General features: G+C 40.3%; 1 protein-coding gene across 1 annotated transcript in view; it reads right to left on the reverse strand.

Annotated features, from left to right (window-relative positions):
* The window catches only part of SLC44A1 (solute carrier family 44 member 1), a 202,916-nt gene that overhangs the window by 1,822 nt on the left and 174,066 nt on the right, over window positions 1-27,028 (reverse strand). The window lies entirely within an intron of this gene.

Genomic DNA, 27,028 nt, shown 5'->3' on the forward strand with positions numbered 1-27,028 from the left:
AAGGATATCCTTATTCTTAGGAAATACACAAGAAAGTCATTAGGACTAAAGGGCCATGATATATGTGAATAATTCTCACATGGCTCAAAAATATTGGGTATATCTATAGATAGATAGATAAATACACACACACACACACACATACATAGAGATGTATAACAATAGGTGTAACAAGAGTCTATAGTGTCCTATGTACTATTCTTATCCTTGCAGCTTTTCTATAAGCTTGAAATGTTTTCCAAATAAAAAGCTTTTTAAAACCCATTAGGATGGGTTAAAAATAGAAAAGAAACATTAACTCCAGCTCTACTATCAAACAAGCACAGGTCTACTGAAAGGACAAGCAGAGGTGATAAGATACAGTCCTGATAAGACACCAGGAGAGCTTGGGCTTGAATAAGGGGACATGAAGTAGTTCTAATATTCAAGTGTTCAGGAAAGTCAGGCTAGGACCCCCCTGATACATTTCTCCCCAGTAAGCTCTGCTTGTCCCCAGGTGCCTAAAACAGGTTGTATGTGGCACTAAGAATACCACTGATGGCCAGCAGACACATGAAAAGATGCTCAACATCACTCATCATCAGGGAAATACAAATCAAAACCACAATGAGATACCACCTCACACTGGTCAGAGTGGCTAAAATTAACAACTCAGGAAATAACAGATGCTGGAGAGGATTTGGAGAAACGGGAACCCTCTGGCACTGTTGGTGGGAATGCAAATTGGTGCAGCCACTCTGGAAAACAGTGTGGAGGTTCCTCAAAATATTAAAAATAGAATTGCCCTATGACCCAGCAGTAGCACTACTAGGAATTTATCCAAAGGATACAGGGGTGTTGATTCACAGGGGCACATGTACCCCAATGTTTATAGCAGTGCTTTCAACAATAGCCAAATTCTGGAAAGAGCCCAAATGTCCATCAACTGATGAATGGATAAAGAAGATGTGGTTTATATATACAATGAAATACTACTTGTCAATGAGAAAGAATGAAATCCTGCCATTTGCAACAATGTAGATGGAACTGGAGGGTATTATGCTAAGTGAAATAAGTCACTCAGAAAAAGACAGATATCATGTTTTCACTCATATGTGGAACTTGAGAAACTTAACAAAAGACCACGGGGGAAGGGAAGGGGAAAAAATATTTTCCAACAGAGAGAGAGGGAAGGGGGGGGGAGAAGGGAGAATGGGAGATGGGCACTGAGGAGGGCACTTGTTGGGATGAGCACTGGGTGTTGCATGTAAGTGATGAGTCGGGGGAATCTACCCCAAAAACCAAGATCACACTGTATACACTGTATGTTAACTAACTTGACAATAAATTATATTAAATAAATAAATAAATAAAGTAAAATAAACTGGGGGGGTGGGGGGGAAGAATACCATTGCTTGAAACCCTTGCCCTCCTTGCCCTGAGTTTCGTTTTAGAGCTTTGGTCTTGAGACTTTTGTCTCACATGCCAGTTACTGCCTTTTTGCTGATCCCCTGTCGCAGATTCCTCCTCGTCTGCAACCCATTTTGCACTGTTGGCTGAATAAATCCTTAAGTCAATCCTCTCACTACCTCAAGTCCCTCACTCAAGAAATTACAATGCTTTCCTATTTTCCACAACACCTTTTCTAAACTTTGCTGTCTCATCAGTTCCATGTTTTATGATTTTACATATTTTCATTTGCAGTTTCAACTTTCATGATTTTTTTTTCTTGTGATTGAAAATGACAGAGCCTATTAGTCTGACATTTGATAGTGGTTGATGTTTAGTTACGGTCTTGTGGTCTGAATACTTGGCTCAGGCCAGTCATAATTTGTCCGAGATTGAGTTCTTTCTTCCTATTTTTAAATTTAAATTTACTTTTTAATTTTAGAATAGTTTCAGGTTGGGGTGCCTGGGTGGCTCAGTCGCTAAAGCATCTGACTCTTGACTTCTGACTCATATTTTCCCCACCAGGAGTGGGTAATTTCTCTCTCCTAGGGAAGAGAAATAATACCCCTTTGTAGAAGAGTTTCTTAGATGGCAACTGAACTTACATACAGTATCCTTTAGAATCCTACTATCAAATAGTATCCTACTAGCAAAGGGTTAATAGTTACAAAGACTTCAGAAAATAAACATATTTAACAGCAACTCTTTCCAAATGAAATGCTTGGCACAGAATTTTAAACAGCCAACATAGGATTTTTACCAGTTCTATTTTTAAAAATTTTTGATGTTTCCTTATCTGTTTGAAAACCCAGTATAAAAGTAAAGTGAATTTTTAAAAAAGAAAAATTTGCTCATAATTTCCCCATTGTAGCATACCTATTTCAGGTTTATGACTTCCCTTTTGTCTTCGGCCAACCCTGTGTTCTTTTCACCTCACATTATATTATAAACATTTTCTATGTCCCTGATATTCATGTATATTTTTAAAGGTTACATAATAGTGTATAAACATTTCCCTAATGTGCTTTATGAGGGCAAAGGCTTTTGTCTGTTTTCACCACTGTACCCTCAGCATTCAAAACAGTGCTGGCAAAAAGGAGGCACTAGGTACATACTTGTTGAAAAAAAGGGAATTTAGATGGTTTCAAATTTTACTCTCATTTTCATTTTTATCATCCTACTTTCTTCTGACTTAGCTTTTTCTCACTCTCTCCTTGAAATAAAAACAGTTGATCGTGATTATTTCTTTTTATGTAGAAAACATTTATTTTTTTTTAATTTTTTTTATTAAAATTTTTCTTTTTAACGTTTATTTACTTTTGAGACAGAGAGAGACAGAGAATGAATGGGGGAGGGTCAGAGAGAGAGAGGGAGACACAGAATCTGAAACAGGCTCCAGGCTCTGAGCTGTCAGCACAGAGCCCGACGCGGGGCCCGAACTCACGGGCTGTGAGATCATGACCAGAGCCGAAGTCGGACGCTTAACCGACTGAGCCACCCAGGCGCCCCTGTAGAAAACATTTAGAGTGGTTAACAGTCTTTGATTATGATCTGGTATAATTGGTATGATTCCATGTAAATCCCTTGCATATCTGAAATGTCTTTATTCTACCCTCACATTTATTTCAGTTTGTATAGGTAGAGAATTCTACAATGGAAACCATTCTCCTTCCGAACTGTGAAAGTATCCTTCCATTTTTTTGTAGTTCCCAGTGCTGTGTTGAGAAAGCCATTGCCATTCTGATTCTTGATCTTTTTTTTATGTATAACATTTCTCCCCTCCCCCTTCTCCCTTTCTCTCCCTCCCACTGACCCCTGCCCTCCAACCTCTCTGGAGTGCCTATAATTTGAATGTTGAATCCCCCGGAATGAATGTCTAATTTTATCTTTTCCACCTTGTTTTTGCCCTACTTTCTGAGAGATGTCCTCAAATTCATCTTCTAACTCTTCTACTGAATTTTACATTTTTGTTCTGTTGTTAATTTTCAAGAGCTGTTTTTCCCCTGAATCTTCCTCTTTTAAATAACAAGCTATTTTCACTATATACTCTTTTCCATTTATATCTGAATTCAGTACTTTTTAAGATGTATTCTTCTACTTTACAGTCTGTTTCCTGCAAATCATTTTGTTGTTTTGTCTTGTTCTTGGTCTCTCTCTTACCATAAAGACTTGCCTCAAGGGTCTGGTAATTCATATTTAAGAAAGACGAAAACTAGTTGCAGTTTTTCATTTGTGGAAAGATTTTGTCACTGAAGTGCTTCACTAACGGTGATCTGGCTGAGTCTTTTATTTTATTTTATTTAGGTTATTTATTCATTTTGAAAGAGAGAGAGAGAAAAAGAGCATGGGCACATGACCAGGGGAAGAGCAGAGAGAGAGGGAGAGACAGAATCCCAAGCAGGCTCTGCACTGTCAGTGCTTGAACTCACAAACCATGAGATCATGGCCTGAGCAGAAATCAGATGTCAGGTGCTTACCTGACTGAGCCACGCAGGTGCCGCGGGTGGAATCCTTGAGTTGGAGAAGTCGTGTTAGCTTATTTAGGTGTTTTCCCTCGGCCTAGTCAGGTTCCCCAGAGAATGATTTTCTAATTTCCTGCTTAGTCGGTGAAGGCCCATTTGCTTGAATTTTGGGAGCCATGAGGGGGGAGAAGGCCTCAGGTCCTCTCTTTCAGTATTCAGACTTCCATTTAATCCCCCTGATTTAAGTATGGTAGCTCTACTTGTGATATCCCCCTAAATTCTATTTTACCCTCTTTAGAGAATAGCCCTCTAGCTGTCTGCTAGGAACAAGAAGGGGCAGTTGTCTAACTTCACATAATAGAGAATAGCGCCTGGAAAACTTTATTTTTTAATATACATTTTTGAAGTTTATTTACTTTGAGAGAGAGAGAGAGGAAGGGGCAGAGAGAGATGGAGAGAGGGAATCCCAAGCAGGCTCCGCCATGTCAGTGCAGAGCCCAACGCAGAGCTCAAACCTACCACCCTGAGATCATGACCTGAGCCAAAATCAAGAGTCAGGTGCTTAACCACCCAGGTGCCCCTTTCAATATACATTAAAATTTTGTAATTATAACATAATATAGTAAAGTACACAAGTGTTTTTTTAATATAAAAATCTTAAGCATAATGACATTTTTATATGTGTCTGTATCCATGGAACATCATCCAGACTGACATATAGAATATTTCCAGCACCCAAGAAGACTCCCTCATGCACCCTCCCAGTCAGAGCACTCTCCAAGTAACCATTATTCTGTTCTTTTTTACCATAGCTGACTTTTGCTTGTTCTTATATATATATATATTAATGTTTGTTCATTTTTGAGACACAGAGAGAGACAGAGTGTGAGCAGGGGAGGGGCAAAGAGAGAGGGAGACACAGAATCCAAAGCAGGCTCCAGGCTCCAAGCTGTCAGCACAGAGTCTGATGCAGGGCTTGAACCCACAAACCACGTGTTCATGACCTGAACCAAAGCTGGACACTTAACTGACTGAGCCATTCAGGCACCCTGACTTTTGCCTGTTCTTAAGCTTGATTTCAATGAAATCACATTGTACGTACTCTTTTGTGTATAGCTTTCTACTCAACATTGTATCTGTGTGATTTGTTCATGTTGTTTCAAGTTAGCTGCAGCTCACTCTTTTTCATTTTTGTGTAGTATGCTATTGTTTAAATATACCACAATTCACTAATCCATTCGACTATTGTGGACACTTGAATTATTTCTAGCTTTTATTACTTTTTTAAATTGAAGTATAGTTGACAAAGAGTTTTTTCCAGTTTTGGCTCTTGCAAATAATCCATCCATGAAGATTTAAACATATCATATGCATGCACTTCCATTGGGTACATACACAGGTGTGAACTTGCTGGATCTTAGGACATTGTATTTTGCTTTTAATAATATCACCAAATAAGCTTCCAATGTGCTTGCACCAATTTATTTTCTCATTAGCTGTGAATGAGAGTTCCAGTTGCTCCACAACCTAGCCAACACTTTAAATTGTAGCCATTTTGGTGGGTGGGTTCTAGTTTCACACTGTGATTTTAATTTGCATGCCCAGATAACTGAAGATGTTAAGCACCATTTTATGTGCTCACTGGGCATTAAGTGTCCTCTTTTGGAAAGTGCCTGTTCAAGCCTTTTATCCATTTGGGTTGTCTTTTTCTTATTCATTTGCAGAAGTTCTTTATAAATTTTGGATAGGAACCCTTTATCAAATGTGTTTTGAAAATATAACTTTTCTAGTCTATGGCTTGTCTTTTCTCTATGTCCTTTTTTAAGTTTATGTATTTATTTTGAGGGAGAGAGACCTCTTGTGCGATTGGGGTAGGGTCAGAGAGAGAGACAATCCCTAGCAGGCTCTGCACTGTCAGCACAGAGCCCAACGTGAGGCTCAAACTCATGAACTGTGAGATCATGACCTGAACTGAAATCAAGAGTTGGATGCTTAACTGACTGAGCCACCCAGGTGCCCCTTCTTTAATGGTGTCTTTTGATGAACAGAAGCTCTTAATTTTATTTTGGCAAATGTAGGGCTCAATTTTAAGCAAGTTCAAAGGGAAAAATTTTATTCAAAAACTCAGGGCTGTCTTTCTGCGTTCACTGTAATGCAGTGTAATAAAACTTGTGCTGAGCAGAAAGCCATCTTTGTTCCAAAGTTCAGGGTTATGACCCTTTTTTCAGCTGTCCTCATGATTGAATATTATCAGACATAAACTGTATATTGTGATACTGTAGGATCTCTGGCACCACTAAAGAGGAAGAGAGAGATCCACCTATGGTTGTTCTGGAACACCACATTACAACAAAGCTTTGGTCCCTAAAGGGAAGACAAAATTCCAGGCCCAGATAATCATTGTCACTCTTTATACCTTGCTTATTAATAACGTGATATCACCTTGAATAAGTTTTCTTCAATCCTGCAGGTGCCTTCCACAGAGTGAAACAGAATGCCAAGCATTCTATTATACCAAGTGATAAGGTTTTATTACTTTTAACAAGGAGTGGTCTGAACAGATAGTTGGCTTACGAGATAATTATTGCCAAAGAGAAGGTCTTTAAAGCAACCGTTCAAAAACCCGAGTCACCATTTAACTATTTTTAACCTGTGAAAAATAATAATTTAATATAGTCAACTCACTGTTTTTGGTAACCTTGCAAAATATTGGAAGTATGCCAGAAATAGAAGTCCACAATCAAACCTGGTTTATGGTGCATAGTACAGAATAGGAGCTCAGTAAGTATTTATCAGACGAATTTGAGGGTACTAGGATACACATATGATATGCCTGCCTAAAACCGACTAGGTTTCCAATTCTTTTAGCCATATTGTATGGACTGGAATTTGGGTCTCATTTGCCCATTTGTCTCTAGGAGGCTCTTGGAAATGGTCAGAGGTACATATACTCTCTTTTCAGGTACAGTTTTGAATGGGAAGAATAATATTTTAAAAATAATATTTTCCAAAGTAATTTATAAAAGAATTTTTTTAATGTTTATTTATTTTTGAGAGACAGAGTGCAAGCAGGAGAGGGACAGAGAGAGAGGGATACACAGAATCCAAAGCAGGCTCCAGACTCTGAGCTGTCAGCACAGAGCCTGACACGGGGCTCGAACCCACAAGCAGTGAGATCATGACCTGAGTCAAAGTCGGACGCTTAACCGACTGAGCCACCCAGGCACCCCCAAAGTAATTTATAAATCTAGTAGTCTTCTAATTAAAATTGCAGAGGCTTTTTAAAAAATTGTAGAGGGGCGCCTGGGTGGCGCAGTCGGTTAAGCGTCCGACTTCAGCCAGGTCACGATCTCGCGGTCCGTGAGTTCGAGCCCCGCGTCAGGCTCTGGGCTGATGGCTCGGAGCCTGGAGCCTGTTTCCGATTCTGTGTCTCCCTCTCTCTCTGCCCCTCCCCCGTTCATGCTCTGTCTCTCTCTGTCCCAAAAATAAATTAAAAATGTTGAAAAAAAAAATTAAAAAAAAAAAAATTGTAGAGACTTTTTTGACAGATAGTAAATAGTTCTTAAGTGATTTTATATATCAAAGGATAATAAGTGCCATATAGAAAAATAAAGGATATTAACCAGACAGGGAATGTGGTAGTGGGGTTACTATTTTCTGTAAGTAGTTCAAGGAAGGCCTTACTGATAAGGTAGCATTTGTATGGAGACCTGAAGAGAGTGAGGGCATGAGACACGTGGAAGTAAGTACAAAGGCCTGAGCTATACCTGGTTGTACAAAGAACAGCAAGGTGCAGGAGGAGGTCTTGTGGCTAGAGCAGAGTGAATGAAAGGAGAGTGGCAGGAAATGATTTGAGAGCAGCAGCAGGTGGGTGAGTGGGTGGGGGGTGAATCATGCAGGGACTTTGAAATTTATTCTGAGCGCTATGGCAAGACTTTGGAGAGTTGTGAACAGAGGACTGATGGGATCTGACTTACATTTTAAAAGAATCACTCAGACTCCTGTGTTGAGAATAATATGTAGCGAGACAAGGCTGGAAGCAGGACAACAGGACAGCAGGAAGATGAGTGAGGAACCTGCTGCAATTTTCCAGGCAAGAGATAAAGGGTGGCAGCAATGGAGAAGGTGAGAATGATTATGTTATGGCTCTCTATGGAAAAAGAGAGTCGACAGGATTTGCTGATGGACTGGGTGCATGGCATGAGAGAAAAAGCATGGTCAAGGATGATTTACAGCATTTGTTCTCAGCAAATGCAAGGGCAGAGTTGCCATTTGCTGAGGAGAGAGTTTGGTCTGGGAATGTTACTTTTGACATGCTGATTGGAAATCCAAGTGAAGAAGGCAGATAGGCAATTGGAAAGGCTTAAAAATGAATCTACATTTCATCTGGAAGAAAAATGGGCAAGAGTTGCTAAATAAAATTTCAAAATAAAGATTAAGGTGGGGAATTGGCATCACAGATATGAAAGTGCAATCTAAAACTGCAATAAACAAAACCAGCACAGGAAGTCAGAGAGATCGATGAAACAAGAAATATACCTTGAAAACAGTTCCTACAAGGCTTCTGTGGATCTACAGATTTAAGCATTGATGTTTTTACTATTTCCAGTGAGCTCTAAATCTTGGGGGATGATTAATCTAACTTTGTTCAGGCATGCAGTTTTTCCAATGGAAACTTTATTATTCTTGCCTCTATATATGTAATTATTGTCAAAAAATTTAAGTAATACAGAAAACGGTACCCTCAAGTCCCTCTAGCTTTTGAGGTAGTCTGTTTTTGTTTTTTTTTTCCTTCAGGTCTTTCTCCTAAGGCAATATGACTTGTGTGCCCTGTGGATGTGGAAGTGTATCACTTAATTGTGCGTGAGCCTAGCTAATGTCCAATGTGGAGCTATGAATGCGGCTTTGTTTTATTTTTTAATCAAATTCCCAGTAACTCATTACAGGTTAAAACAAATGTAGCTTTGTTTCATTTTTCAGATTCCCAGTAACTCATTAAAGCTTTCTACGTCTACCCCATTCTCTTGAATACATCGAGATGTATTAAAATATGGAGTAACTTTACCAATATCGTAGTCAGTAGTAGCTAATATGTACTCTATGGTATGTTTTCCAGGTGACACACTTCATGCTTAATGCTCTACATGCACCATATGATAGAGTCCTCTCTACATTTCCTCTTTCATAGACGGGGAAATTTAGGATTGGATGGGCTAAGTAACTTCCTCCAAACCAAAAAAATAGCAGAACCAGGATCTGACCCCAGATGTGATTGATCACAAAGTCCAAACTCTTAGCTACTATACTTCTTGGAATGTTAAACGTTCTACTACATATGATAAAACATCTTTACAAACCAGTAGGGGAAGGGATGAAGTATTCAATAAATGATTTGGTGGAGATTTGTTAAATATTCAACATGGGCCTCGTTTCATATTATACAACAAAATTATTTGTAGCTACTAATAAATATGAAAAATGAAAGAGATAAAGCCATTAAAAACAGAACATAAATTATACCTTAATTTTAAAAAAATGAAAAAAATAGAAGAACATATATATAAGTATTTTACTGACTTTACTGGGGTTGTTAAGGAAAGACTCCAACAAAAAATTGGGAAAATAACACAAAATAAATCAATTTGTCTATCACAAAAATTTAAATCATTTATAGATAAAACTTCATTAACAGAATTAAAGACAAATTATAAAGAAAGGAAAATATCTGCAATGAATATATGACTGAAAAAGTGCTAATATTCTTAATATATAAAAATCTTTTATCCAACAGTAAGAAAAGCAGTGATATCTCAACAGCAAAGTGGGCAAAGCAGATGAATAGAGAATTTACAGAAGAGGAAATATAAAGGGCTGATAAATGAATGCAAAATACTTAATTCACTAATAAAGAAATGCAAGTAAAAACAAGACACTCTCATTCATCTTCTGCCTTTAGGGTTATCAGAGGTGATACCTGCCAGGTGTGGGAAAATGGGGACATTCATAGACCTTAGCAAATATTTACTTTAGTAAATTGATAGAAACTTTCTAGAGAGCAATTTGGCAATATGTATCAACATTCATAAAGAAGTACCTTTATCTTTTGATCCAGTAATACCATTTCCAGAAGTCTCTCTTAAGGAACTAATCAGCAGTATGAAAAATATATCTCCACAATAAAAAGATTATAAGTAATCTAAAAGTTTAATAATAAAACATTAATATAAGGAAATATAAATGCACTATTATAAATCATGTTGCTGAAGAATAATGATCTGAAATGTGTTTGTGTATATATATATATAATGTTATATAGTATTAAATTTGAAAGCTTCTATGTGTATATGTTTTATTATCAACTCTGAAAATGAGATACATATGTGAATAAATATTATAGAGACAAAAATATATAAATATAGCAGGAAATACAAAAATCATAAATGTAGTTATTCTGGTCAGGGGGTAGAGAATAGTTTTTCTCTTTTCTGGAAATATTTGCTACATATATTAAAACGAAAATGTGTGGTGCACCTGGGTGGCTTAGTCGATTAAGCATCCAACTCTTGATTTCAGCTAGGTCATGATCTCATGGTCCATGATTTTGAGCCCCTCATCTGGCTCTGTGGAACCTGACCTTGTGGAACCTGCTTGGGATTCTCTCTCTCTCTCCCTCTCTCTCTGCCTTTCCCCTGCTTGTACTCTCTCTCTCTCTCTCAAAATAAATGAATACAAACTTTAAAAAAATTATTAAAGAAATAAAAAAATAAAAGGAAAATATGTTATTTTGATCATCAGGTTAAAACTTTTAACAGGAGCCTTTTAAAAGCTCATTTCATCTAGTAAGTCATTCAAGTTCCAGGAATGTATCCTTAATAATGGTCAGAGATAAAGATAAAGATTTCTATACAAAGGTGATCATTTTAACATTATTATTTTTTTATAGATGTATTCTTTAAAAATTTTTTAATGTTTTATTTATTTAAAAAAAAATTTTTTTTTTTTTAACGTTTATTTTACTTTTGAGACAGAGACAGAGCATGAACGGGGGAGGGTCAGAGAGAGAGGAAGACACAGAATCGGAAGCAGGCTCCAGGCTCTGAGCCATCAGCCCAGAGCCCAACGCGGGGCTCGAACTCACGGACCGCGAGATTGTGACCTGAGCCGAAGTCAGACGCTCAACCGACTGAGCCACCCAGGCGCCCCAATGTTTTATTTATTTTTGAGACAGAGACAGAGCGTGAGCAGGTGAGGGGCAGAGAGAGAGGGAGACACAGAATCCGAAGCAGGCTCCAGGCTCTGAGCTGTCAGCACAGAGCCCGACGCGGGGCTCAAACTCACAAACCAGGAGATCATGACCTGAGCCGAAGTCGGATGCTTAACCGACTGAGCCACCCAGGCACCTCATTTTAACATTATTAATGACCCTTTAATTTTGAGAGGGAACTGCTAATTTCAATTATAGAAGACTGAATAAAATATAGTACCAAAAAATGAAAGAACATTATCAATCTATTAGTCCTATTTGCAAGGGATTTATTATTATTATTATTTTTTTTTAATATGAAATTTATTGTCAAATTGGTTTCCATACAACACCCAGTGCTCATCCCAAAAGGTGCCCTCCTCAATACCCATCAGCCACCCTCCCCCATCAACCCTCAGTTCTCAGTTTTTAAGAATCTCTTACACTTTGGCTCTCTCCCCCTCTAACCTTTTTTTTTCTTCCCCTCCCCCATGGATAGACACTTCTCTGAAGAAGAACATCCAGATGGCCAACAGGCACATGAAAAGATGCTCTACGTCGCTCCTCATCAGGGAAATACAAATCAAAACCACACTCAGATATCACCTCACGCCAGTCAGAGTGGCCAAAATGAACAAATCAGGAGACTATAGATGCTGGAGAGGATGTGGAGAAACAGGAACCCTCTTGGACTGTTGGTGGGAATGCAAACTGGTGCAGCCGCTCTGGAAAACAGTGTGAAGTTTCCTCCAAAAATTAAAAATAGACCTACCCTATGACCCAGCAATAGCACTGCTAGGAATTTACCCAAGGGATACAGGAGTGCTGATGCATAGGGGCACTTGTACCCCAATGTTTATAGCAGCACTTTCAACAATAGCCAAATTATGGAAAGAGCCTAAATGTCCATCAACTGACGAATGGATGCAAGGGATTTTTAATAACACAAGGAAATTCTCATATATTATGATAAGGAAAAACAGAAGAAACTATCTAATATGTATCTTATTTACTGTAACCTTTTATTTTTAATATGACCTGAATTAGATAGTAGATAGATAGATACAAACACACACACTTTCTCTCTCTATTTATGGATAGTCATTTATTTATTTGTTTATTTGCTTATTTTTCAATGTATCCATTTAACTATATATATATATATATATTTATTTTTATTTTTATTTTTTTATAGAGACTGGGCTTGAATCCAGGCTCTGGCAAAAAATAACTGTGACTTGGGGCAAATTCCCAGTCGGCCCTTAGCTTCCCACCCATCATGCAAGAGTAAATGAGATAATGTATATAAAGACCCAGCACAATGACTTACTCATAAGAAGTTTTCAAAAAATATCAATTGATATTATTTAATTGTTTTAACAAATGAAAAAGATTCAGGAAGCAAAGAAGTAGCAAGGAACCAAAAATGTGTGGGCAGAGACCTTCACATTCTCCCAGTCAGGGGAATTCTTTACCTCCTAATTTAAAAATAAAAACCATAGGGGCGCCTGGGTGGCGCAGTCGGTTAAGCGTCCGACTTCAGCCAGGTCACGATCTCGCGGTCCGTGAGTTCGAGCCCCGCGTCAGGCTCTGGGCTGATGGCTCGGAGCCTGGAGCCTGTTTCCGATTCTGTGTCTCCCTCTCTCTCTGCCCCTCCCCCGTTCATGCTCTGTCTCTCTCTGTCCCAAAAATAAATAAAAAACGTTGAAAAAATAATTAAAAAAAAATAAATAAAAACCATAAAAGATATTACATTTCTAGGACTTAAAAGGAATGTAAATGTCAATGTAAATCAAAGACCAAACAATAAGAAGAAATAATGTTAGGAATGATGCAAGTGCAGGGAGTAACCCCAGCAGTCTCTCATGTGGCTTAATAACTATGATATTGCCACCTTGTGGAATTAGTATGCATTTCACATTCCAGGGAATTTGAGATTTTATTTTGAAGTTATTTATATAGAAAGGCTAAATTCCTCAAATACTCTTACCAAAAAAATTGACAGGTCACAAGATGAGGTCAGACATAAATTGTTCAAGCATGTAGAAATGTACAAAGTGATATTACAGAGAGTTTAGTGAACAAAAAAAAATTCCAACCCTGCAAAGTGATAACATCATTTTAAAATTATTTTTATAATTCCATCCTGCTTTTTACATTTATTTTATTTAATGTTTATTTATTTTTGAGAGAGAGAGAGAGAGGAGGGGCAGAGAGAGAGAGGGGGAGACATAGAATCCAAAGCAGGCTCCAGGCTCTGAGCTGTGTGCCCAGAGCCCAATGTGGGGCTTGAACTCACAAACTGTGAGATCATGACCTGAGCTGAAGTCAGACACTTAATCAACTGTGCCACCCAGGCACCCCCCACTTTTTACATTTCTAAGCTAACATCTTATCATTAGCATTTTCCATGCTGTGGCATTTTTCACAATGAGTTTTTAATGGCTGCCTGCCATTTTATTGAATCTATGTGCCATACCTTGGCTCAACATTCTCATAATGCTGGACATGTAATCAACTTCCAAGTAAAATGTCAATTTACTGGGATAGTTTCTGTACAGGTGAATATTAGTGTATTTATTTAGTTATAAAAATTAAAATATACTCTTATAATGAAGATAATACACACTCAGTATTTTAAAGATAAGCAAAAATTAAATAAATGACACTTGCAACCCAGAAAACCACCATAATGCCTTGCAGACTTTTTAACATACACATATATGTGAAATATATACGTAAACGTATACGTAGCATATATTCAAAATTTTTAAAACAAAATTAGGATTATATTATTATATAACCTGCTTTTTTTTTTAAAAAAAATTTTTTTTCGACGTTTTTTATTTATTTTTGGGACAGAGAGAGACAAAGCATGAACGGGGGAGGGGCAGAGAGAGAGGGAGACACAGAATCGGAAACAGGCTCCAGGCTCCGAGCCATCAGCCCAGAGCCTGACGCGGGGCTCGAACTCACGGACCGCGAGATCGTGACCTGGCTGAAGCCGGACGCTTAACCGACTGTGCCACCCAGGCGCCCCTATAACCTGCTTTTTTAAAAGTTTATTTCTTTACTGTGAAAGAGAGAGAGAAGGTGCACTAGCAGGGGAGGGGCAGAGAGAATCCCAAGCAGGCTCCGAACTGCCAGAGCAGAGTCCGACTCGGGCTTGAACCCACAAACCATGAGATCATGACCTGAGCTGACACCAAGAGTCAGACGCTTAATTGAGCCACTTGGCTGCTCCAACCTGCTTTTTTTTTTTAAGATTTTATTTTTGGGGTGCCTGAGTGGCTCAGTCAGCTAAGCATCTGACTCTTAATTTCAGCTCAGGTCATGATCCTAGGGTTGTGGGATCGAGCCCTGCATTGGGTTCTGCTCTGAGTGTGGAGTTCACCTAGGATTCTCTGTCTTTTTCTCTCTCTCTTTCTCTCCCTCTCTTCCTCTGCCCCTCTCCACTGCTTGTGCTCTCTCTCTTTTTGTCTGTAAAGTGAAAAATAAGATTTTATTTATTTTAAAGTGTATTTATTCATTTATTTTTAAATATTTATTTTGAGAGAGAGAGAGTCCAAGCAGGGGAGGGAAAGAAAGAGTAGAGAGAGAATCCCAAGCAGGCTCTGCACTGTCAGCACAGAGCCCAACATGGGGTTCAAACTCACAAACCATGAGATCATGACCTGAGCCAAAACCAAGAGTTGGTTGCTTAACTGACTGAGCCACTCAGCTGCTCCTAAAGTTTATTTATTTATTTTGAGAGAGAGTGCACACAGGGAAGGGGGAGAGAGAGAGAGAGAGAGAGGGAAAGAGAGAATCTCAAGCAGGCCCCGCGCTGTCAGTGCTGAGCTCATTGTGGGGCTCAAACTCACGAACCTTGGGATTATGAGCCAAAATCAAAAGCCAGGCGCTCAACAGACTGAACCATGCAGGTTCCCTGAAAAAGATTTTATTTGTAAGTAATCTCTACATCCAACGTGGGGCTCTAGCTCACAACCTGGAGGTCAAGAGTCAGAGTCAGCCAGGCATCCCTACCCTGCTTTTTTCATTTAAATTTACATCACGTGCGACCATCTAAGCCAGTAAGCATTATATTTATGACTAGATGGTGCTTCATTTACAGATTAATTAATTGCACACGTAGTATATAGTACTAAGCTCTGGTATATATATTATTGAACATGACGGTTACAATTTGATGGAGGTAATAGATGTTAAACAAACAGGAGAAATAAATGTAGATGCCTGAATCGTGATAAAACGCCATCAAGGAAAAGAAGAGGACACTAAGAGAACATAGTAGGGATACACCAAGCGTTGCAGAAGGTCCATCTGAGGGAATAAGGGAGAAATGAGGGGGTAAGCCTGGACCTGAAGGATGTGGATGGCATGTGGGAGATGAGGAAGTACATTCCAGGCTGAGGAGGCAGTATATTTGCAGGCCTTGAGGTGGAAACATTCTTAAGTGTTGGAAACTGAAAGATGGTGTGCGTGGCTGGCGCTGATTCCTATTTTATTTAAAAAAATTTTTTTCTAAATATTTATTTATTTTTGAGAGAGACAGACAGAGTGTGAGTGAGGGAGGGGCAGAGAGAGAGAAGGAGATTCAAAATCTGAAGCAGGCTCCAGGCTCCGAGCTGTCAGTACAGAGCCTGACGCGGGGCTCAAACCCACAAAACGTGAGATCATGACCTGAATTGAAGTCGGACGCTCAACTGACTGAGCCACCCAGGCACCCCTCACAGATTCATATTTTAGAAAGCTCGCTCTGCCTATCCTGTGCAGGAGAATGGACTGGGGGACAAGAGTGTAAGACGGGGAGACTATTTAGAGAAGTACAGCAACAATTCAGATAAGAGGTGACAGAGCTTAGCATAGTGTGGAGTTAGTAACAGGTGGATATGAGATATAACGGAGGAAGGCGTGGCAGTGAACACTGCATCCAGGATGGCTCTTGGCGTTTGTGAGATCTGAGGCGAGAGGACAACTAGAAGATCCTGCTCCCATTCTTTCCCCATCCCTTGCTCCAGCCCACGCTGCAAGAGGCTTCTGATGCTCCCCGGTAGACTCCCGAACCTGGAGAAGAGATCATTCAGGCCTTGTTGGAGGAGGGAGTTCTAGGGGCCCGAGTTTCCTCAGTGTGCTCTCAGGGGAAGGAAGTGGGCTTTGGGTGTTCATGTCCCTTCAGCTCTGTGGCCTTTTTGCCCTATGAAGGGGTCCAGGGCAAGGAGGGCAAGAGCGAGGACCTGATGCTCTGTGGTACTCATGGCAGTACTGATTGCATCTAGTCAAAATTAACTTTGAAAAATCTCATAAATCATCCATGAAGTATAATACTGCATATCTGTTTTACACGTATGACCCTATATCATTGTTTTCTAATTTGTCCTTGTCCGTGTTCCTCTAGGTCTCTCAAATTAATTTCATCCCACATGACATTAATGGAGTCATCAATACCCACTTACCTAGCTATTGGAACAATGTATTTCCCATGTATCGTGACAAGTAAACCCTTGAAAGCATTCATAACTATTTTATGCATGGGCTTTTAGGCTTGATGGCATCTATTGCCTGCTTAAGTTAATATGGCTATAAGATGACTCCCTGTATATTTTGGAAAATGATAGGACTTGGAATGACAGGTTGAAATAGAGGAAGGGAAATTTAAGAATGATTCTAAGTTTCCAGCCTGAGCAACTGGTTTAACGGTGGTGCTGTTTACTGAGATGGGAAAGACCAGGGGAAGGACAGGTATAGATGTAATTCACTGATCTGATTCCCTCTTGTTGGACTTTTAGGTTGGTTGCGGTATTTTATAACTAGGAACAACACTCCGATTGTGGCAAAATCTTTTCAAACATCCTTAATTCTAAATACAGAATTACCTGATTAAGGGATGTGCACATTCTTTAGACCTTTAATGCACATTGTCAAATAACTTTTAAAAGAGCTGTTTCCTCATACCGTTAACATTAGGGCAGATTTTGAACGCTGAAGTTCTAAGTCTCCCTCCCACTTTCTTGCTCTCCCTCTCACTTGTCCTTTGTCCATTCAGTAAGGAACATTTTGTCGAATACCTACTCTGTCTCACACAGAGCCTGAGATAAATCTAGCTTTGTTCCTTGTTGGGGGCTGGGAGATGGCTGGGGAGAAGGAAAAGCTATGGAAGACTCTATACAGCTTTGAATTGGGTGACTCGGATGTCCTGCCCCAAACTTCTTCTTTAGCTCTGGGTAGCAATCTAGATAAGTTAAAATCCCTTCTTCTTTTAGATGGGTGATGCTACTCTTAGAATTTGGTGGAAAAAATGTGTAACTCTGTGCTGACCACAAATAGGACAGGGAGACCAGGTTTTACCCCAAGGAACTATAATTTGGGAGGCATTATTTTACAGCAAGCTTTTAAAATATGATGCAAATTTTACTCTTAGCCAATGGCCACATCACCTCACCAGGCCTTGTGGCGAGATTGTCCCAGCCAGGAGTCTGTCTCATGGCAGCTGATAGAGAAGGATGGAGCAAGAGCTCCTGGGTCAGGGCATGAGGCCCCCTCTGTGCACGCTAGGGCCAGCCTTCACCTTCTTGACTTGAAGTACATCTCATACTACTTGGCTTGAGCGCCTAAATTGCTAGATTTGACTCTGACCTTGAGTTAAAAAAGGTGCCGGTGGGCATCCTTATTGTTGTAACCTAGATAGGAAAGCCCAACCCAACAACGCTATCTTTTCTTCTCTTGGCTGGCACCTAGTAAAAGATTTCAGCGTGCACGACACTGCAGTTGATGCTCAGGACCTATACAGAGCTGGAAAATAATAAGAACACGCCCATGCACCAAAGGAATTACAAGGAGGTTGTGAACCTAACCCAAAACTGGATTATGAGTGTTGTTGCTCTCTTCTCTGACCATAGGCTATTACATAAACCTCCATAATTCAGAGCTCTGTTAATGACTATGGCTCTAACACTTAAGGAACATGCGAGAGCCTCTCTGACCTGAGTCATTGTGTTCTCATTTTTAAAATGGGGAACAATTCAATGTCTCATGATTCTTTTACGTATTTAAAGAAATAATGCACATAAAGCCCATAGTGCAGTAGCTTTCACTTAGGAAGTGTTCGGTAAGTGGTGGCTGTTCCTGGAACAAAGTATACCATACTAGCACATCTGATTCATAAAATATTAATGCGTCTTATTTATCTGACCATGTTTTTGAAAACCAGAGGAACCATTCCCAGGTATTGTTTTACAATGAGAATAAATTAACGTAAAATTATTTGTTAAAGGCTTAACATCTGTCCTCTTAAAATGTATGATGTGGTTCAACCTCTGGAACTCTAGATATTTTATTCAACATCTGCTGCACATTTTTTTTTAATTTTAGAGAGAGAGACACAGCACATGTACATGAGGTGGGAGAGGGGCAGAGTGGGGGAAAGAGAGAGAAGGAGAGAGAGAATCCCAAGCAGGCTCCATGTTCAGCACTTTCAAGAGTCCTTTCCAGAGCCCTACAAGGGGCTTGATCTCACAACCCTGAGATCACTGACCTGCGCTGAAATCAAGAGTCAGACGCTCAGCCAACTGAGCCACCCAGACATCCCTGAACACCTTTTATATACCAAGACTATGCTATCTATCTGTGTCCTTGAATGGGCTTTTACAGTTCTTTGCTTAGTGGGATATCAAAGGAACTGAACTGCAGATCTATCTGGACCATACTATTTAAATACATATTACGTTGACTATAATTAGCCCAGCTTTCTGACACTTAGTCTTCCTTACTTTGGAAGAAAAGAAACAGATGTATAAAAAAGGAATGCATGATCCCCAGTGAAAGAGTCTTTGTAACTCCACTCTTACACCTCCATGCACACATTTCTGTCTCCAGGACAAATTAAGAATGCTGTGATAATTTTAATTTTCCATTCCCAATAGGAGGCCAACACTTCATAAATAATAGAAGTTATAGATAACCATGACTTTTATTTAATTAAGTTTCTATGACTGCCTCCTTCTTCCTCGGAATTTAACAAGAGGTTAAACAGGACATTTGGTGCCTCCCCTCTCTTCCTGTCACAACACTGGGGTGCTGTAGGCAGTGGGATGCTTTCCATCTAGACCAAGGGATCCTGGATTGGAAGGGGCTCTGGGGACCATGGCATTTGTTCTGAATAATGGCAGACAACAGAGACCTCTGAGCGAATGATTGATGGGCTTTGAACAGCACAGGCACCAGCTGTTCCAAACAACACAGCAGAGTATACTGTGGAAGGCACATGGCACCAGATTCTGCTCCCCAACTGTCAGAGCAGACAGCGTGGAAACATGCCACCTTTTACAAGGACTCCTGAACTGGTCAGAAGGTAGGGATCACCAAATTAATTTCTATTAATAATCAGCAGTTGAGTGTACCTGTAAGTTAGGAGTTCCAGAGCAAACCAGATGCTTCCTGGAGTATAGTGTGTTCAAACCTTTTAAATCCCAGATTGGGACCTATGGTCTGTCCCAAGGCTTTTTCTCCTGACTTGTGTCTTTCCTGAAAGATACTCCCTTTGTAAAACTACAAGGAAGGTACAATCTCCTTTCCAGCCCTTTGAGCTTATTAAACTCTAAAATAAAAATTGCTTTGAACATACTTTAAAATCCTAAAATAAAGCAGAGTAATGTTTGAGTATCATCATCTGCCCATGTCAGTCACCAGCTTTGTCTGCAGCCATCCTCGGGCAGGTGTTTGGACAGTTTACATTAGTCTTATTCCGAAGTCCTGAAGCTGTGCCAACTAGCACATTTTACCATACGTCTGTTTTTCTGCTAACATAAGGGTTCTTCGGCTTCTAAGTCTTTTTCTTTTGTGGCTTTTCGATCTTTTGTCACTTGGCTTTTTTGATTGTCATGTTTACTGCCAAACTTTGTTCGATCACAATTTTCTAATATCTCTGCATTTCCAGGGCATTGGGAGTAGATGAGTACAACAGAACAGAATACATGCAATTTTGGGGAACTGTCCCCCGCAAATGTTATCCCTTTAAGTCAAAGATTAACTTTGGACCAAATCTTTGAGAGTAATGTCCTTTAGGCTGTTGACTTGGCTAATAAGTAAGAACCCTCAGTCTGTTAAGTAATACCTGTTAATAAGAAAGTCACACTTCAGCACGAGTGGCTAAGAGACCCTCTCCTGATTTGGGGTCGGGCCAGTCAGGCACGAGCTGCTTATCTGTGCAGATAGAGCAGCCCCACCCATGGGTCAGGAGAGCCTGACTTTGGGTATCACATCAGAGTTATGGCGCATGTCCAGTCATGAACAAATATTGACAGAACTGGATTCCTCTCAGAACAGCTAGTTAATGACCGTCAGACTCCATACTTGAAAGAGCTCAAACTCTTTACAGAGAGATTGGGACAGAAAATCTGTAAGCTAAGAAAAGGTCTCTTATTTAATTAACCTATTTCAGAGGTAAACCCCATAGAACAGCACAGAACAGCATGAACTAATAGCCACTTACCACTGCTGCAGTCTGAAGGCCGTGTGCTTCCTGGTCTTTTGATGATTCATTGGTATCAAGGGAAGAAAAGAAAAAAGGGAAAGGAGCTAACATTTATTAAGGACCTGCTGTGTATTGGGCACCGGTCTCTGTCATTTTATACATATTTTTCTCACTGAATCCTCGAGAGAGGGTATTATTAGCTCCTTTTGCACAGAAAAAAAGAGGAAAAGTTAAGTGACTTGCCAACATAATGGCAGGGAGGAGGCAAGATTCAAATTCAAGTCCATCGATTTCCACGTCTGATGCTTTTTCTGCTAGACCAGGCCAAATGTGTAAGGATATGCATCGTGTAGCTGAAGAGGAGAAGAGAGGAGGGGAGAGCAAAGAGATTGCGTTTGTCCATCTCTCATGAGGAAATATATCCATTCTCACTTACTATTTTTTTTTAATGTTTATTTATTTTTGAGACAGAGAGAGACAGAGCATGAATGGGGGAGGGTCAGAGAGAGAGGGAGACACAGAATCTGAAGCAGGCTCCAGGCTCTGAGCTGTCAGCACAGAGCCCGACGTGGGGCTCAAACTCACGGACTGTGAGATCATGACATGAGCCGAAGTCGGATGCTTAACCGACTGAGCCACCCAGGTGCCCCTCTCACTTACTATTTTTAAGAGGTGGGAAAAATGCACAAAATAATGAATTGGTTCATTTCACGCCACTGGTTCTGAAGATGAAGCAGTGCTAGATTTTGGTCCTAAGAAGGACACCTGTGGGATTCTCCTGGGTTTTGTGTGACAGGCAATGCTGCATGGAAGGCCCTGTTAGGACAGGAAGAGGAGTCAGTGCAGAAGCTCTGCACAGAAATCCAGCTCTGCCACGTAGCCACGTAAAAAGAACCTCCTGGGACAGCACACAAGCCAAATCTAGTCACCAGAAGAGACTCTCCAAACGCACTGGGACTCTTTGTGCTGAACCTGTTCAAAATGCTCAACTACTACGTACAATCTTAATCAGGAATTCGGACTCAGATTTGACCACCATTAGATAAAAAGGAGGTCCTGTACTTAGGGTACTGATATTCCAATGGAATAAACAACCTGATGAAAAGTAAATCTTAAATTTAAACTTTTCAGTGGTCACTCACACCTATAGGATGAAATCTAACCTTCTTGCAGGTGGGCCTGCCCTTGGCCCCATCTCCTGTCACGTGCATCCTCACACTCCACAAGAGCAAATTATTTGGAGGTTACCCCCTCCCAGTGAAGACACCCCAAATGCCGTTTCACACCTCTGTATTTTAGTACATACCAGTCTCTATTCTGGGAAATTTCTGACCTGGTAAAAATCTGTGTAGGATTTGGGAGAATGAATTTTTCCCAGGCTTTATCTTCATCTTGATTCCACCTCTATCCCCTCGTTGATTCTATACATTATGCACACTTCCACAGCACTGACCACACCTACCCCCTCTCCATGCCTCAATGATGAGCTCCCTGAGAAGAGGGCTGGCACAGAGTAAGTGCTCAGTAAGGAAAGGAAACAGTTTCTTTAAGATCTCTTGAAACACTTTTTCTTTATCTTGCTTGGAGTCTTCAATGAGAGATCAAAGCTGGCTTCTCATTATTTCTCTAAAGCAACAACAAGGAATAAGTTCCTTAGTCAAAGTCTCAGTAAATCCTTCCAGAGGAAATCCAAAAGTTGTCAATGTTTCAGATGAGCATGAGATAAGAATATCAGTTCTAAGATACATGTAAGATAAATGAAGGATAATATTCTTCAAGAATCTATTGATTCTACCTCAAGCTAGTGAAAAGGGGATAGACATGTAAAAGCCTGTGTCCCTCCTCCCTGATAACTGGGGCTTTGGGTATATTGTTCGTTGCTGTTAGAATTCAAACACTAAAACACAGCACCCACAGTATTGCAGGCCCTGTATGAGAAAACACTTGTATAGTTTGAGGGGGTTGTGCGTTTGCTAATTGCTACTGTCAACCAGCAGGTGTCGTCAGAGACAAGAACATCTACTGCGGCTGCCTTCTCAGAGATGACCACCCAAAATCCTGCTGCAGCTGGAATTGCTGCTTTCTAACGTCCCATCCTTCTGTAGAAGCTTCAACTGTAAGCCAATATCCACACGGTTCCAAAGTTTATTACACAGGAAAGTCACGTGGAGAGCAGGGATTGTTAAAATGCAGATTTCTGAGCCTGAGCTGCAGAGATTCTGATTCAGTATGTATGGAGTAGGGCCTTGGGTAAAAAATTTCCAGTTTGAGTACCTGGGTGGCTTAGTTGGTTAGGTGTCCAACTTCGGCTCAGGTTATGATATCCTGGTTTATGAGTTCGAGCCCTGCATTGGGATCTGCACATCAGATCCTCTGTCTCCCTCTCTCTCTGCTCCTCCCCCAATTGCGCTCTCTCTTTCAAAAATAAGCACAACCTTATTATCCTCCCCGAAACCTCCATTGGGATGCACTTTGAGAAATACTAATTTGCACCCACAGAGACTGTACGACATCATTTCATAGCCTTGACTCAGAGACAGTCAGGCTAGAAATAGATTCATTTGTTCATTCATTTACCAGACATCTGCTGAGCCCATACAGCTTGCCAGTCACCGCCGGCTACCTTCACAAAGCCAGGCTGCTCATGCTCAGGCCTGAGGTCACCACTGAGGGATCACTTAGAGAATCCAGCAAAGACTCAAACTACCCTTTCTTATATTCACCCTATCAAAGAACCTGGTTGACATCATGAGAGGAAAAAGGTCCTCTTTTCCCATAAAGAACACTCCCATGTTTACAGAAATTCTGCCAATAAATAGATCCCTAATGGTTAGTTTACAGGACATAAACATATAGTCAAAAAAGGAATCTTGTTACCAAGATCCATTCTTTAAAACACCAACAACAATAACACATTCATGATTTTAAAACAAAGACAAAAATAATAAATCCATTAGTATCTGAAAATCCAAATGCTGTTGAGTATACGTTTCACTGTCCTATTCACTTTGCAAATCCAAGATAAATAAAAACCCCGGTAGTAAAAGAGTAGGATAAATTGCATTACTACAAATAAACCATAACCTAAATTCCATTAGAAACTTAACATTGGCATGATATGGTTACCCAGGAGGGTTGAAGGAGAATGCTTTCTTAGAAACTAATGAAAATTGTGTATTCCAAAGCAGTCTACAGCTGAAACACACAATCTGTTCAGTGACCAACACTTACTATTTTTTTTTAACTAACTTTCTGACTTTAGAAAAGTTTTTGTTCTAGAATGGACTTTAAAGGTCATTGCACCCAACTCTTCACTCCACACTCAATACTGCTTTACCACATTGCAGCTGCAGAAGTGCTTCCCAGCCTCTGCATGCATTCCTCTGAGGGATCACTTCCTTCCCTGGAGCTCAGTCCATCCTGTGACTGTTCCAGCTTTTAGGAATGTCTTCCTCACATGCTGACTGATAGGCAGGAAAAGCCAGTGACTCCACAAGAAAGCCTTCCCTGACCCCTCAAAGTTAGCATGGTGCCTGCGGTAGGGCTGCATGGGAAAGAAACCTATTACTGTGGCCTAAACAAGGAAAGCATTCATTTTTCATATGTAACAGGAAGCCCAGAAGACAACAAGCCCAAGTGAAAAGCTGTGCAATGATGTCCTCCAGGAAGTAGGCTCCTTGTATCTTTCTGTTCTACCTTCTTTCCCATGTGGTGCTAGCTCAGGCTTGTAAGATTACTGCTGCTTCTGCAGGCATTACATCTGCATTCCAGACAGGCAGAAGAAGGGGAAAACCAGGAGGATGAATGGCACTTATATTGAAAGGGCAAAACTTTCTTGGAACTCCCCCTTTTATCTTACCTTACATCTCGTTGGCAAGAACTATGTCACATGACCACCTCAAACTTCAGTATGGGAAGGTGGGTATTTTAGTTGGGCACTTTGTTGACCAGAACAACATCTGGGTTAAACTCATGAAGAAGAAGGGCAGAATAGATATTGGGTAGGACAATTAGCAGTCACTGCCAGAGCCTGATAGTTAAATGGTGATTAACATATTAACTGGCCGATAAAAATCTGTCTTTCTAACCATTAGAACCCTTCAGGGGCTTGGGACGAGATTATAGAAACTCTTCTTTCACTGTAACATCCCTTCCGATAATTGAACACTGTGATCATTTCTTTTCACTTTCCCCACCCCCAAGATGTCTCTTTTCCAAGTAGCTGTCTTTTCCAGGCTTGTCTTTAAAAATATTCCCATTTGTTCATATTCCAGGTGTGGATTGACCTATAAAAATTAATGCAGAGTCATTGCCTTCTTCCTGCTGTACACCATGCTATTAAAAGAGCCCCAAATCCCTTGAACTAAAACATCCCACTGTCAATTTATACAGAGCCTGCCTTGAACTCCGAGGCTTGTGGGGAAGGGCGGGGGGGGGGGGGCAATGGGGACACACATCACTGAATACATACCCTGTGAAAGGCACTCTGCCGTCTTCTTTATAAGGCATTCCATTCAGAAGACCCCAAGGCCATATCAATCTCATTCAGGCCATTGCAAGGCTGGTTTTATGGACTCCAGGAAGCACTTTACATTATCATTGTTAAACTCCATGCTGCCAGATTTAGTCTATTGCTCCTGAGCTCTGGTTGTTACCTGAGGAACTATACAGCTAGCATTTTTTAGCTCTAACTCACCTTAAAATTTTGTCTATCTTTAGTATTAATTAGGATTATGTTCAGCTGTAATGGAAAACAACAACAACCACCAAATAACAATTGCTGACATAAGACAAGTTTATTCCAGAAGTCTGGAGGTCGTCAGGCCAGAATTGACACAGTATGCCAAAGTATCAGGGATGCAGGCACCTTTTACCTTCTTACCCCATCATGAAGTTCTACCAGTTTCAAGGTTACTGAATCATCCAGGAGGGCTGCCGAACTTCCAGCCATCATGTCTGAATTCCAGCCAGCAGGGAAGAGGAAATCAAGGAAGGGGCAATAGCCCTTCCTTTTAGACATCTCCTGGTAGTTACATGTCACTTCCGCTTATATCCCATTGGCCAGGACCAAGTCACATAGTCATAACTTAGCTGCAAGGGGGGCTGGGAAATGTAGTTCTGTTCAGAATGGCTATATGTCCATCTAAAAATCAAGTAAATGTCACCATCAAAGACTGACAAGAATATGAGGAGACAACTTAGAGTCTTGACCACTCCTCCCATTTGTTTCTTTGTTTGTTTTAAGTAACAGAGTAACATGCCCAACCTAGGGCTCGAACTCACAATCCCAAGATCAAGAGTCACAGGCTCTACCAAGTGAGCGAGCTAGGTACCCCTCTTTCCATTTCTTCATCCACATCAGTGGGAAAAATATTAAACTGTCCAAGTCTAAGGCAAAAGACCAACAATAAGAGTTACTATTCACTGAACATTCACTATGTGCCAGGAACTTCTCTACGCATTTTACATGTAATAATCTAATGACAAAAACTTTACGTTGGGCATTATTACTCTACTACATAGGTAGAAAACAACAACGACAACAACAACAAAAACAACAACAACAGAGGCCTAGAAAGGCTGAAGCCCAAGTTCATATAGCTTATAAGGCATACAGGTGTGCTTGAATTGGAGCTCTTGCTTCTAATTAATCACTGCAATGCATTGCCTTAGGGCAATGTGTGAAAAATATAAACTTCTATCTTATTTCAGCAACTGTTATTTTTGGGGTTTTTGTTACTCACATCTGGCATCTTCCTCCTCTACTGGAGCCCTCCCTTGGGTTGAAATTAATTAGCAAACCTTAGGCTTGGTCTTTCAATTAATGACTATTCCACCCGTATTTCTTCTCAGGTCAGCTTAGCTCCTAAGAGCCTTGTCCTTTGTAATTTGGATAAACAGGACAGGCTCCCAGAACCAGGCTTACACTGAAGACAAATGGGAGATATGACCCAAATGCAGGGAGCATGCGTGGCAGTCCAGCAACACATCATGGCAGTACAGAGTGCTTTCATGTGGCTTTGGAGTAAGAAAAACCTCAGGTTGAATCCTGGATCTGCCATTTGCCATCAGAAAAACTCCTTAATCTCTTTGCCTCCCGATTTCCTCAGATAAGACCCACCTTGCACATACACATGCATGCACAAGGACACGTCTCCAAACCATACAGCACAGAGTCTGGTACCTGGCAGGTACTCCCTTGCTTTAGGACTTTGATGAAAACCAGTGAAACTCCAACGCACGGTTGGAGCTGCAGGCATCCTTGAAGGAGAAAGAAATGTGAAAGATTAAAGGTTGAAAAGATAGTGAGGAAAATAAATTGTTACACTTTTTTTAGAAAAAACTCTTTTTTGACTTCTGGGAATTTATCCAAAGGAACAAATACAACTGAAGGAAAAACATAGATGCTAGATTTTCAGAACT

Source organism: Neofelis nebulosa, chromosome 12 (genome assembly GCF_028018385.1).
Source record: "Neofelis nebulosa isolate mNeoNeb1 chromosome 12, mNeoNeb1.pri, whole genome shotgun sequence".
NCBI lineage: Eukaryota > Metazoa > Chordata > Mammalia > Carnivora > Felidae > Neofelis > Neofelis nebulosa.